General features: G+C 44.4%; 1 non-coding gene across 1 annotated transcript; it reads right to left on the reverse strand.

Annotated features, from left to right (window-relative positions):
* Positions 1–3,611: 3,611 nt before the first annotated feature.
* On the reverse strand, positions 3,612–3,683 carry TRNAQ-CUG. The gene has a single exon. It is a non-coding gene; the product is annotated as a tRNA-Gln (tRNA).
* Positions 3,684–5,478: the final 1,795 nt, after the last annotated feature.

Here is a 5,478-nt window from a genome sequence, read left to right on the forward strand (position 1 = left end):
TCATAGTAGATGCATATGGACTCTGTTTTCGATGAACTCGAGCTTGTCATAAAGATGACCATAAGCTCTAAAACTCACAAAGATAAACACCAAACAAGAACCAAGAAGTATGATGCAAGGATGCAAATGGTTTGGGCTCTCAACGAACGATACGATCAAGCTACTCACTTGACACCCCCCTTGACAGTACAACAATCTATCCTAAAACAGAAAACCTATCAAGGGCAAACCTATACCTTGCACCTCGTCCTCTTGAGCTAGATGATGATGATCTTGGCTTCCTCAAGATGGACCACCTTTCTTGATTGCGTTGGCTTGATGAAGACTAGTTGATTGCTCCCCCATACTCACTATGGGTGAGCCACTCTTCAGCACATCTTCACAAGTCCATTGCCACCACAATGGACGGCAAGCTTCAAGCATGATATATTCGTGATGATCCACTTGAACTTGCACACCGCAATCTTGAAGACGATCACCACTTGACATCATCCTTCATGGGTTGTATGAGATCTTCCTTTTGACGCAAGCCCATGGAAACACACCTAACCCCCACACATAACTCTCATGAAGACCATGGGTTAGTAAACAAACACGTAATGGACAATGCTTACCATACCATGGGATCACTTGATCCTTCTTGGTACATCTTGTACGCCTTGTGTGTTGATCATCTTGATTTACTCTTTGTCTGACGATCTTGATCAACCTAGTGTCTCTATGACCATTCTTTGGATAATACCTTGAATACCATCTTGGTCATCATATAAACTCCTTGAACCCAACAGATGGACTTCAAGAAGTGCCTATGGACAAATCCTATAAGTATAACTTAAGGCAACCATTAGTCCATAGGAATTGTCATCAATTACCAAAACCACATATGGAGAAATATGCTCTAACATCAAGGTTTGGCCGAAATTGGAGGTGGAGGAGTCCTACTCCAATCCTACTAGGAGTAGGATTCCTGCTCTCCACTTGGAAACCCTTTCCTCCTCTTCCACCTTTGGTTTTTTTCCTTATCAAACCTCATGGGACCTAGTGGGGGCTTAGACAGCCCACTAGGGGCTGGTTTGTCTCCTCCCACATCCCATGAGGCCCCTCGGGGCGTGACACCCCTCCCGATGGTCCCCGATATCCTCCCGACACTCCCGGTACACTACCGAAGTACCCGAAACTTTTCCGGTGACCAAAACAGGACTTCCTATATAACAATCTTTACCTCCAAACCTCTCCGGAGCTCCTCGTGACGTCTGTGATCTCATTCAGGACCCCGAACAACTTTCGGTACCAACACACATAACTCAATAATACAGAAACATCATCGTACCTTAAGTGTGCAGACCCCGCGGGTTCGAGAACTATGTAGAGATGACCTGAGACATTCGCCGGTCAATAATCTATAGCGGGACCTAAATGTGCATATTGGCTCCTACATATTCTATGAAGATCTTTATCGGTTGAACCTCTATGTCAAGGATTCAGTTAATCCCGTATGTTGTTTCCTTTGTCCTTCGGTATGTTACTTGCCCGAGATTCGATCGTCGGTATCTCTATACCTAGTTCAATCTCGTTACTAGAAAGTCTCTTTACTCGTTCCGTAATACAAGATCCCATGACTAACTCCTTAGTCACATTGCTTGCAAGGCTTGTTGTGATGTTGTATTACCGAGTGGGCCCCGAGATACCCCTCCATCACACGGAGTGACAAATCCTAGTCTTGATCCATGCCAACCCAACAGACACCTTCGGACATACCTATAGAGCACCTTTATAGTCACCCAGTAACGTTGTGATGTTTGATACACAGAAGGTATTCCTCCGGTGTCCGGGAGTTGCATGATCTCATGATCATAGGAACAGATACATTAACATGCAGAAAACAGTAGCAATATACTGACACGGTTCTATGCTACATTTATAGTTTGGGCCTTGTCCATCACGTCATTCTCCAAATGATGTGATTCCGTTATCAGGTGACAACACTTGTCTATGGTTAAGAAACCTAACCATCTTTGATCAACGAGCTAGTCAACTAGAGGCTTACTAGGGACAGTGTTTTGTCTATGTATCCACACATGTATTTGTGTTTCCAATTAATACAATTATATCATGGATAATAAACAATTATCATGAACAAGAAAATATAATAATAACTAATTTATTATTATCTCTAGGGCATATTTCCAACGACAATTGCGCGTATGAGCATCACGTGCAATTGGCATACATGTTACCGGTATTAAAAAAAACAAATTGACACTAGTTGCGTGTGTTGCAACGGTTGCCTTTGCGCATGCGTGTGTCACATGCAACTAGTAGGGAAAAATCAGGTCCACCGGAGTAGCTTCACTCTGTGCCCGTGCAGTTGTCGTGGAGTACAGACATTATAGTTGATGTTTAGTGGTAGACATGCAACTAGCCATGGCAACTCCCATCTCGACCCTCCGTGGTTGCTTTGTGCACGTGCAGTTGCGGTCGATTTATAACATATGACGTTGCATGTCTAGTGCATGATATGCAAGTGGCCTGACAACTCCCCTCTCGATCCAGTTGTAGTCGCTTTTGTGCCCGTCAATAGTTAGGTTACAATGCTTGCAGTTGCATGTCTAGTAATGGGCATGCAGCTGACCCCGAAATCCTCCCTCCCGACCCCAGTGGCAGTCATTGTGTGCAAGTGCAGCTGCACCTAGGTTATAATGACTCCAGTTGCATGTGTAGTGTTTGACATGCAAGTGAAGGGGCAACTCCCCTTTCGGACAGACTTGCAGTCACTTTTCCGTTCGTGAAATTGTAATCAGATCATAAGACTAGCAGTTTCATGTCTAGTGGCGGACATGCAACTGGCTTTGACAACTCTCTTGACGGCCCCGATCGCGGTCGCTTTGAGCCTCATGCAATTGCAGTCGAGTTACAACGTCCGCAGTTGCATGTCTTCCAAACATGCAACTGAACCAACAACCACCTACATGATTTGAGCTATGTTCGTTTTGCATCCCCTGTAGTTGCAGTTGAATTACAACGCTTGCAATTGCATGTTTGATGGTAGACATGCAACTGACACACTATAAGAATTTACACCATAAAAAAATTAGAAAAAAACATATATGTTCCTCATACAAAACAATAAAAATAACAAAAATATATTATTGGCCGCCCCACACACATGCCACTACAATGAAATATTGACCGACCAAGAGGTTCGGTGTTTGATCAGGATAAAAACAGATGACCAGCAATAGAAAAGGATAAAAACATATTGCGACGGACTGTTTGTGGACATGTGCGTGCCAAATTCATGGGCTGAAATGCACGAGCCATAACATGCTTTAACCCAACGGGCTAACGAAGTGTTTACATATAAGAATAAAAGTAAAAGATGAAATATAGCATATAATTAAATAGTAAATAATAAAATAAAAATAAATCAAATGTTAATAACAACAAAATGACCTGTAGAAAAAATAACCAACGAAGAACAGCGGGGTTGCTTTGCCTATAACATGCACCCCCTGGCTTGGACATGATGTCAAAAGATCCATGCAGACAATAATAAAATAAACAGGAACGAGAAGCAAAGAAATTGACAAATGCAAAAGGCAGAAAAAAAAAGGTCCCACCGAGACTTGAACTCGGGTTACTGGATTCAGAGTCCAATGTCCTAACCACTAGACCATGGGACCGGTTGATGCCTAGAAGTGAAATTACGACTACTTAATGAGTGCTATTTAGCCTCGTTAACTAATTCCAAGTGCATAACCCAGCGCCATCAGTCGGACTAGCTAAACATGGGTCAAAACAGGAAAGATTTAAAAGCTCTACTGATTTAGTCGCGCGGGAAAACAAGGACGAAGATGGGCTCTGCGGATGTCTGATTCGTCGCTTGGTCTGAACAAGGACGAAGATTGTATTGTGAGATTATCTGCATAAATGGTAGGTTAACTAATGTGTGAACCAGGAGTAGTTAGCAACAGGCTCTGCATGCATTTTCCTTGTGATGGGCACGGTGCCATCCCTTCTTTCTTCATGCCATGCCATCCACGTTCCAAGGTGTTGTGCAAGCCATGCGTTACAACATCATAGGATTTTTTTCTTCTTCTCTTTTTTGAGGGAAAGCATCGTATCGTATAGGAGTTAATTGCACAAAACTGTCGTATTTGTGATTAGGTTTGCGGAAAAACACTGTAAGGATTTTGATTCCCTCGACCTGCCGCAGTCTTACACTATCTCTATCCTAAGGCGAGCGGAGATAGCGGTCTCCCCTTCGGCACGTATGAGGAGAGATGGTGGTCTCTCCTCCGTCCTTGGCTTGGATGTCCCGGCGTAAGAGGACGGTGTTCCTCTCACCCTCTGTCGTGGTAACGATTCCGACAATAAAAAGGGTGTAGGATAAAGGAGCATGATATATCGAGATGCACATGGGTGACACAGTGGTTTTAGCGAGTTCAGGCCTCTCAACCCTACGTCTCGTGCTCCGGAGAGGCTTTGTTTTATCTGTCATGGACATGAGTTACATGGTATAGAGAGAGCCAGAGCTCTAGGGAAGGAATGAGCCCGAAGGAGGAGCAGAAGAAGATGTCCCTAGCTATGTGGAGGGGGGTGGCTTATATAGAGTGCGCCACCTCCTCACCTCTTATGTTACAAGATGGGGCATTGATGCCATAATGTCAGCCCACTACAGATGTCTTGCCGACTGTTGGTATTTACATGACCGAGTGAGTCATACGGCCGAGTGGTTGACTGTCATCCGAGTGGATGGAATGTACTTGTCTGAGTGGATCCGTACCGAGTGGATTAGATGTTGTCACGATCCAGTAGGAATTTCCCTTGTTATCCTTAAACTAATAATGAGGTGCCCTTGGGTAGGACGTATTGGTCAGACCTATGACCCTACCCTAGGGCTATATCCCCGTCATTAGCCCCCGAATGGACCAGGGTCTGAGTGGTGAAGGTGTCGATGTAAGTCTTGTAGCAGCAGACCGAACTTGAACGTGCTTCAGGGCCTTGCAAAATTATGCGTTGATTGAAGTCTTCATCATTCGCCCTGATCGATTCCGCTGAGTAGTACGTCCGAGTGAACTTAAAAATTGAAGTAGATTCGAGTGGCCAACAGGATCTTGAGACTCTGACTGACTGCTGGTAGTCGGTTGAAATCTGTCGAATCTGTTGAACTTGGATGTTGCTGGTGGACCTGACCAAGCAGGATGTTTCTTTTTTGTATTTCTCTTCTAGTGGGGGCACGCTAAGTGCACCCACTGGGTGTAGTGCCCGAGCCTCTGTCGGACTAGATGAGTCCGGCAGAGGGTTTAAGTGATCCAATGCTCGTCATGTTGAATGTTTGTTGTATCTGCATTATATGATTTCTAGATCAAAGTCAAGTCTCTAAGAGTTGTTTTTAACTTAGGCGATACGGGGTCGCAGCTAAGTTCCCGAGTGTGGAGCGTGTCTGTACTCGGAGTAGTTTTTCACTTAGGCGAT

The sequence above is a fragment of the Hordeum vulgare genome, chromosome 5H (genome assembly GCF_904849725.1).
Source record: "Hordeum vulgare subsp. vulgare chromosome 5H, MorexV3_pseudomolecules_assembly, whole genome shotgun sequence".
Taxonomy (NCBI): Eukaryota; Viridiplantae; Streptophyta; class Magnoliopsida; order Poales; family Poaceae; genus Hordeum; species Hordeum vulgare.